Below are 9,418 nucleotides of genomic sequence, written 5' to 3'. Positions count from 1 at the left end.
GGGAGAGAATCTTAAGCAGATTCCAAGCTGAGAGTAAAGCACAACTGAGGGTTGGGTCCTAGGATTTGCCTAGATGACCTGAGGCAAAACCAAGTGTTGATGTTTAACCAACTGAGCCACCCAGGTGCCCCCCTTACTGTAAACTTAAAAAAAGAAAGAAAAAAAGATGATGGTTTCTAGAACTGATATTCTGGTTTGCTGAAAAGTATTTGTGACACGAATTACTGATTTTCAAAAAAAAATTAAATTTTTGGAACTTCTTAAGAAATGCTTCTCACTACTTGTTAAAGAGCTCAATTTAACTTAATTTCGGTTTGATAAATCCAAAGAAATCCAAGGACTCTGCATTATACTGATAGCATACTTATCAATATTATCATTACACAGGTTAAAGTTAAGATACAACCTCTGGCCCTTTATATTATCTGCTTATTTGGATTCTGGATTAACTGCTATGTTTTGTTTAATTTTTCCTAATAACACTGCATTTTTATTTGTGCATTTATTCAGTTTATATTTACTGCCCTATTTTCAAATATAACATTTTATTACTCTGGAGAACAAATTTTCCCTTTAGGTATATTCTGACTTCATGGGTACATTTCAAATAACAAAGTAGGCAGAAAATGCTGTCTCTGTATAGATCACCAGTTCAGATAGTTCTCTTAAAATGAATTTCAGTAAGTACAGTTCTCAATTTTTATCTTTGGAATCAAATGGCACTGAATATTAACAAAGATGTGAGTTCACTGATGCTATACCAAAATCATTAGCATTGATGAGACAAAAGTGAAATTAAGATAAAAGAAAAAATCATGATAAAAGTGAATGCTCTATCTTCTGAAGTCTTTGGCAAAAAAATAAAAAGCTTTCATTTTTATTTTTCAAGTATTTGATAGTCAGAGTCAATTTAAAGTAACCTTGTCTTAGATCTCAGTTTAATTATTCACTTAATTGTTCTTACTGATAAAAATGAAGTCACTAACCAAATTATTTATAAGTTGTACTTGATCCTATAAACTGTAAAAGCATTAGGGCTCTACATGTCTTATTTAGCTCCCTCTTCCAGAAACAGGTCCTGGTGAAGCATATGTCCTTGATATAGTTCTTTAGTTTAATTATTAATGGCACCTGCCATTAAGACCAATAAGAGGGTTAACCAGAAAAAAGATAGAGTTACACATTTGGGTGATTTTATATCGTTCTTACAATGAAATGCAAATAAGTCCATTGAAAATTAAATCCATAAGTCTTCTGTTTTCAAAGAAGGTTATAGAGAGTTTTCAGAAAGAAAGAATAATAATGGAAACAAGAGGAGAAAAATAGTTAAGAGTGCATAAGAGAACGTGATTCAGCACCAAAGGTCATCGCCACAATTGCTGTGATTAAGAAGAAAATCTGGAACTAAGACTTCTGGCAGCCAGAGCAAGAGGTTAAGTGCTTTGCTCTGATTAGCAAAAGGGAGAAAATGTCAGTTTTCAGAGGAAAGCAAGATGTTCTAGGACTGTGTTTGATGATAGTAGTGCCTAGCTATCAGCAACAGATGCAGGAGGATGATAGCCTAACATATCAGGCTTATTCTCACATATGAGGAGATGTTTGAGGTTAGACAGTTGTGGTGCTGATGTACCAGGTCAGGAGTGTCAGGGCCAAGCTCTCTGCAATTCTCCTGATCTCATCTTTTGTTCTCAGATGGTTTGCTGAGCTTCAGCCACCTAATACCAAGGGAGATCATGTTTGAGATACCAGTAGTTGGTAGTATTTAAGAGATTTTGGTATCATGTAGCAAAGTCCCACATGTAGAAACTAGAGTTTACATGGGAGGACCCAAAGCCCAGTCATATGGGATCACTGGCCATACAAGACTGGGTTCATACAGAAGGGACAGAATGAAGATCTTGTGGGATCTGGTGTCCGAAGTGTTGGTTTGCTCACACAGAACAATACAGAAGCCAGTGTACATGGCTAGCTGGGCTGAAAATACAGAGACAGTTTAAAATTTATACCTCCCTTAGCATTTTCCAGACCAGTCACAAGATGTGGAGTCAAGTGCAAGAGGATCTAAGTTGTGGGAACTTAAACACTACCATAGAAGGAAGTAGATGAATCTCAATTTTAATTCAGAGATAAATACTAGATGGTAAAAAATCTGGTATATTTTGATTGATAAAGCAGTAGAAAATGAAAACATTTCATGCAGAGGGAGTAGAATTTACAGTATGTATATTCAGTAAATACAGTAAATCCAATGGCACATTAAACAATTTTTATATGTATTTCTTCTAATACAATATTTAAATATTATGGCACATTTTTAGGAGGATTCTATGCTTTTAAACACAATACAGCAATTACACATAGTAATACTTAGGAATGTTCAACCAGTTGACCCATTCAATGTAAATGTGTTTACAAGTGCATTTAAGTTTATTGTTTTATTTGGCAATATCCCAACAAGAAGACTAGCAACTAAAGTTATGCTTTTGAATTCTGTATTCTACTTGGACATCTCAATCTTGAAAAGTGGTCACTAAACACATATTCAAATGAATTCTTAAATATTGGTAGAGAGAATGGTTTACCCATATTTTGAAATTTTGATTTCTCCTTGGTTCACAAGGAAATTCCAACAATTATAAAGTTATTATTGTTTTGGAGCCACTAAGGTTGAAACTTCATAGATGTTAAGATTGAAAAAAAGTCTCAATTTTGTAAAAGCCTTTCCCACAATTCATATCTTTGTGCATTTGGATGAAATGTTAATGATAATGGACAGCTGTGCTTTGTATCCGAAAATAGCATCTGTGGAATGCTAGCATTATAAAAGAGTGAAAAACACAGCCACATATCATGGAACTGGTAGGAATTACAACAGACATATAACTGAAGGTCAAATCATTTTAAAACTGAGATTTTTGTTGTTATTCAATTAATGACTTGGAAGATGTCCCTGAAGGAGTTTTTTAATTATATAGCCCAAAATTTTAAAAAAGGCATTTCCTGCAATGCTTGTCTGTATAACACTTGTATCTTGTTTTGAGATGTGATAATAAGTTAAGAAAAATACTCATTTTCATAAACACAGATTTTCCTGTTCCTCATCAGAAATTTCCCTAGAGATACTGTAGCAATTCTCCAGCAACATTCTATGAATCAGAGGTCATTAACTGTATAGGTAGAAAACTGACTACCTCAGGGTAGACTTCCCAGGGATGAAGGATGGGTTTTTCAGTTATTTTCATCTTTGTTCAAAGTGTCTTGACTTAGCACTGGACATAACAAATTAAGCAATGCAGACAAAAATGAAGTATAATAGTAGATGTATATCAAGATAAGTTAAGGGGTTGTTTTTTTTTAAATTCTTTAATTCACATCAAATAGAAGAAAGGTCTCTACAGAATAAGTTATTTACAGAATGAAGATAAACATCAGTTGGGGTTTCTTTTAATAATTTACCTAAATATGAAAAGCCTGTCTTCAAGTGTCTTTGCCTATCGTGTTTGATTCAAGAAAATCTAAATGCTATAAAAATCACCAGTCTGCGTCTCCATGACATAACACACAATTAATTCCTCCCGCATGTGGCAATCTGCTGGGCTGTGTCAGGTCTGCCATCCACGTGGTGATTCAGAAAACCACCTTCTTTTTCTTTTGTGATTTTGCCATCTCCTAGCACATTGGAGTCCTTTGCTCTTAGCTAGAAAACGGAAAGAGAGAGGATGGGTAAGGCAAATACTCTTCTTAACCATATCAGCCTCGAGGTGCAAAATGCAACTTCCATTTGCAGTGCTACTGGCCGGAATTAGTAATATGGCCGTCGTGGAATTCCCCAGAGAGAGGGATAGAGAAGTAAAGACTGTCAGAGTAGCTGCTTTGCAGACACAACTTTACCCAGCAGAAGAAGGCTAGGAAATTTTAGTGGACAGCTGACTCAAAAAGCTTGGAATTACTTGTGTTGGGGTGGACCTTCTAAAATCTTGGAGAAATATCAAAATGTATGAGAACAAGGTCTCTGTCTCAGGATGCTACAATTTTCAAACATATTGAAAGCTCAAATCTTTTCTCTGAGGACGAGAAGTAAGCAGCAAGATGCCAAAGTTAGGTATGTATACTCACTTGGAGGCTCAGCCCCTAAGCTACCTGTCTGGGCCTTGCTGATCATGGACTCCACACTGAAAACATGGATTTATTTTAAACTAGCTATGTATAACACAGCCTGTTTAGTCAGGAAGGACTTATGGAAGGTTCTTACAGAATTCCACCACTAGCAATATTGCCTCTTTCCATTTCTTCAATGCGCTGCATGAAACCCTTGAACTAATCAATGCATGACCATGCCTGAAAAGTTACTGGGACATTTTCCTTCCACTCTATATAAATTGAATCATCCACAGTGGATCAGGTGTTTAGGCTCACATTATAAGTACGTTTCCAGAGTGTTCAAATTGGGTTTATGCTCTTTAATTTCCTGACTTAAAATATATTGAATATTAGACTAGAAGTGGTGTTTTGGGAGGATGTAACCCATCCTGACTTTGTTTAAAAGTGAGTGAATATGCCAGAAAGAATATTCTTGCTAGACATTAAGCAGCTATGTAGTGCAGAGCTGATGCCCATGTCTATAGGATCATGCCTTCTCCTCTGGGACTGCTTTCTAATTCTTTTTTCTTCCTTACTGATGAATATATGTGAATATTAACTTTGTTTTATTTAATTAGCCATCAGCTAAAGAATAAATCTAGACACTGGCATTTTTTTATTACAAGCATATTCTTTTGAAATGTAATTTATATAAATGAATACCAAGATGAAAAGTTGAAATCAAGATGTAATTGATTTTTTTTTCAGCCAGCTGTTGATAGGGTTTTGAACTACCAAAGAAGAAATAATTACAGCTATTCTTGCAGCACGAAACAGTTAGAAGTAAATGTCATTTACTCCTGAAATATTTTGTATGCTTTCAGAAAGTTAGAACCATGTTTAAACCAGGGTGGCAAAGAGCATATCTTCCGAACTGAAAACAACAAATTCAAATTAAGAGAATCTTTGGGTGAATATCTTCTTAACTAAATATATCTAGAACACCACGTAGCATTCAGCAGTGGGAAATTTATGTTCACCTAGTTTCTTCATTCATATATGTTCATCGAATAGTCATTTCTAGAAGGACAAAAATGGACATAAGAACACAAAATGACATAAAATCCCATTATGAGCTACTTTTTGTTATTTTCATTTGTGGATTTACAACTAAACCTCAAAAGACCAAAGGTATTCAGCATGAAAGCAAGAATCTCATAAGAAAAGGACATTTTTGAAATTAGAAGCTTACTATTACTTCTCTAGGAGAGATGAGATGTGTAAGAATTGAATAAATTTCATATGCTTGCCAATGAGATCCAACCAACTTTCCTTCAAGAGAGCATTAGTTTCTTTAAAATAAATAGATTATTTTTTTAAATTCAGGCAGAAATTATAAAGTGGGAAAGGAGTTATAAAATGAAACCTCTATTAAACATATGGAAAAAACCCTCTGTTGATTATATTAAGATAATTATACTGATTTGATGAGGAGGGACATTCCACCATGGGTCTATCACATTAGTGGGATTGAGGTATTTTTATAGCTGTGCTTCATCTTTCTACCTTTTACAAATATTAGGAAAGATATAAGGATAAAAAATTATCGTGTGGGATTAAACAATATTATGTTATTGTAGAAGCTGTGCCTAATAAAAAAAATAGTATTCTGTGGTAAGAGATTTTTCCAAATTTCTGGGTTTTATAAATACTTTTTTAAGTTACCTGTATATTTACATTTTCTGGATAGTTGCAAATGAGAACAGAAAAATTTGGTACTTGATGAGACATCCTTGATATGCAGGAATATCTGCATATCAGATATTGATATGCAGATATTGATCTGGGGCTTCTCTTTGTTGTCACAAACCAGAGCACTTCTGAGTTTATGAGAAACATGAGTATCCCATTTTTAAAATACAATTATTTCTTTCTAATTGTGCCCTTTAGTGATATGTTACATTCAGTAATATCTTTTGCTTTGTGTACTCTTGGCAGAATTACCCATTTGTGACAGGAATCCAATTTTTTTTTTTTTTAAGATTTTATTCATTTATTGAGAGAGATACGGAAAGAGAGAATGAGCGAGCACGAGCTGGGGGAGAAGCAGACTGTCTGCTGAGTAGCAAGCCCGATGTGGGGCTGGATCCCAGGACCCCAAGATCATGACCTGAGCCAAAGACAGACGCTTAACCGACTGAGCCACCCAGGCACCCCCAAAACCCAATTATTTTGATTAAACTATGGATTCTTGTGTTGGAATTCAGCTCCACTGGACAGATTGGAGAGAGGCAAGAGGCTTAAAGATTGAGAAATATCTGTGGTGTTATAAAAAGAATATGTTAAGATTGTCTCATATTTATGCAGCAGAGGTACTTAAACACCACGAACTATTTGTAAACAAAATCTTCAGTGGATGCCAATGTCCTTGATGACTGATTTTGTCAAAAATAGAAAACAAAGTGCTAGAGAATGTAAATATTTCTTAAGAGTTAACTCTGGGAAAGAAACTAATTTAAACTTACAAGCATCCCAGCATAAGCATACTGTATGCTTATATTATTATTTCTAGTATCAATAGAAACTTGGAATTTATTTTATTGATTTCCAAGTTCTCAACACCAAATATCCTCATGTAGTATTCTGTGCTAATTGATGAGGTCTCACATTGAATGGGTTCGCCAAGTTTTTGGGAATAGGAATCACTGAGGGGTGAAATAAGGCCAGTTAAAGAATTAACTTGAAATTCTCTATAATGAACTGTTTTGGTGAAGATGCATGATTTGAGTATACTTGCAATTTTTCATCCTAACACTAATGGATTGTCATAGAAAAAGAATTAATCTCTGCCACCCTGAAGAAACCATTGTGACTAAAGAAGAAAGCTCTAATCTCTGACGTGAGTGCACTGCCAATCAACAATTTTCTTTTGAAATGGAGCCATTTTATTTCACATAGTTGTTTTTAAATCTTAAATCCAAAATACCATTTCTTTTCTTTCAGAATAGTGTCAGGTTAGAAACAACTTTTGCTGTCTAGCAAATATAAAAATTTGAATGCAAGCCCAGCACAGCCTTTAATATCACAGAGTTCACCTTATTTTTCCATTGACTCTTGAAATGTGACCTAATTCTGTTTATTATGTCCCACTTCTGTGTCTGTTTACTTCTGTGCTTCTATATTACCTGTGAAAATCTCCGTGTTTCATATTTAGAGGATCCACTTTATTTGAGTTCCCTTGGACTTTGATCCATTTGCCTCTGGCCAAGTTAGCAGCAGCTCATAAAGCAGAGTATGGCCACTTAATGAGGCAGGAATCTTCATAAAACCTCATAGTATGTTGGGGTTTTCTTCCAGATAATGTGGGGACTATAGGTTATAAACTTTAAAAGATGATTTTTAACCTAGCTTGTCCCTTTTTATCCATTTTATCACAATAAGACACATCTATTTGCTTTATCCCATTATATATTATATCATTTTCAAGAGGAACAAAGAACAGTGTCTCAAGGATCGTCAACTCATTTTCTTTTTTAAAGATTTCATTTTTAAGCAATCTCTACACCCAATGTGGGGTTCAAACACACAACCCCAAGATCAAGAGTTATATGCTCTATTGACTGAGGCCTCCAGGCACCCTTCAACTCTGTTTTAAAGCTCAGAGTATAGAATACTTGACCTAAGCTACCACATAAGATACTATGTAGAGCTGGAGTGATGTATCAGATCTTCTTACTCCTGTCAAATGGCTTATTACATGCAGATTTCGAAATTGTAGATTTAAGGGTCTAATCCTTTATCTTTATAAGTCTTGAAGCAACAAGTTTTCTGGAAATCAGTTGTCCTGGGGCTTAAACACATATTTAAAAAATCCTTCTAAGACAAGAACTAAAATATCCTTTTAAGAATATGTTTAATTCACTTACAGGGGAGAGAGGAGACAGTAGTGGCCGTCCCTTGGGATTCTGTGGGTGACAAAGGTCTGAAACTCTGTGAAATGTCAGAAGGTCAAGGTCTGAAGGAAAAGGAAAAGCACATTTCAATACTGAAATGAAGAGTTTAAATATATAAACAAGTTTTAAATTTAGTAATACTGATAAATCAACAAAAAGACCCAGATTTACTTGTACTTAATTATAATAATTTAAAAATATTTGGAGTCTATGAAGTAAAATTTATTGGATAAAAATAGAATTTGAGGGGCTCCTGAGTGGCTCAGCCATTGAGCATTTGCCTTCTCCTCAGGTCTTGATTCCAGAGTCCTGGAATTGAGCCCCATGTGGGGCTCCCTGCTCTGGGGGAAGCCTGCTTCTCCCTCTCCCTCTGCCCACTACACTTGGCCTGCCATCAATGCATGTGCACTCTCTCTCTCAAATAAATAAATAACATTTTAAAATCAGAATTTGGATGTCCAAACCATGTATGAAAGTGATTAACCAGCAGTGTTCTAGAAGTAAATCTCTCTACAATCACTTAAAATCTTACTCCATGTGTTTTAATTACTTCCTGTTTTTTCCACTTGATATTTTTTTCAACAACATTAATTTGCATGTGTTTTGGTATTTTGATTTTGATTTGATTTGTATGCACTTTGCTATTTTGGCTAAATATGTGGGGGTTTTTTTGTTGTTGTTTTTAAGATTTGTTTATTCATTCATGAGAGACCTAGAGAGGGAGAGAGGCAGAGACATAGGCAGAGGGAGAGGGAGCCTGCTCCCTGGCAGAGTCTGATGTGGGACTCGATCCTAGGACCCCAGGGTCATACCCTGAGCCAAACGCAGACGCTCAACTACTGAGCCACCCAGGCGTCCCTAAATATGTGTTTAAAAACCAACTCAGATATGGTAAAGTATGCTTCTATTACCGAAGCATAACATTATTAATACCTCATCTTGAATCCAGATGGTTAGTAATTTATAAGAAATGTTCAACCAGTATGGTCAAAACTGTTAAAAAGACTAGATCGTTGCAGATACCAGTCCTATTGAGGCCAAGAGAAAAAAAATTAATTGTAAAATACATATGAGTTTAAGTGATGGCATGGTCAGGAGAGATGAAAGCGACAAATTAAATCAGAAGTTGATGATAATTACATTAAAAAATGCTCTGTAAGCAACATAGGAAAGTAAAAGGCACTGGCATTTAAAAAATTTCAATATGTTATTTATTCTTTACAGAGATATTACTTTCAAATTCATGGATCTGCTTGCAAGCTTTATAATGATTCAGTATTCTCTCTGAAAGCTAGTTTTTTTTATTAAATAAATACTATATTTGAATTTATTCTCTTTTAGCTTTCTTAGATTTATTGAGTAATGCAATTATTAAAATGATACAG

The 9,418-nt window shown here is 34.8% G+C and overlaps 1 protein-coding gene across 4 annotated transcripts in view; it reads right to left on the bottom strand.

The window, feature by feature from the left end:
* Positions 1 to 2,226: 2,226 nt before the first annotated feature.
* The window catches only part of LOC112669637 (disintegrin and metalloproteinase domain-containing protein 20-like), a 161,477-nt gene continuing 154,285 nt past the window's right edge, over positions 2,227 to 9,418 (bottom strand). For 2 of the 4 annotated variants that reach the window (XR_004818550.2, XR_003142406.3), the window contains exons 3-4: positions 8,007 to 8,095; positions 2,227 to 3,697 (exon numbers count right to left, since the gene is read on the bottom strand). The gene's annotated coding sequence lies outside the window, so the exon portion shown is untranslated. The remainder of the gene's footprint in view (positions 3,698 to 8,006; positions 8,096 to 9,418) is intronic. The other 2 variants (XR_003142405.3, XR_003142404.3) reach the window with 2 other exon arrangements.

The sequence above is a fragment of the Canis lupus genome, chromosome 25, assembly GCF_003254725.2.
Source record: "Canis lupus dingo isolate Sandy chromosome 25, ASM325472v2, whole genome shotgun sequence".
Lineage (NCBI taxonomy): Eukaryota > Metazoa > Chordata > Mammalia > Carnivora > Canidae > Canis > Canis lupus.
The sequence above is the reverse complement of the archived record's forward strand: the minus strand, read 5'-3'. Positions and strand labels throughout refer to the sequence as shown.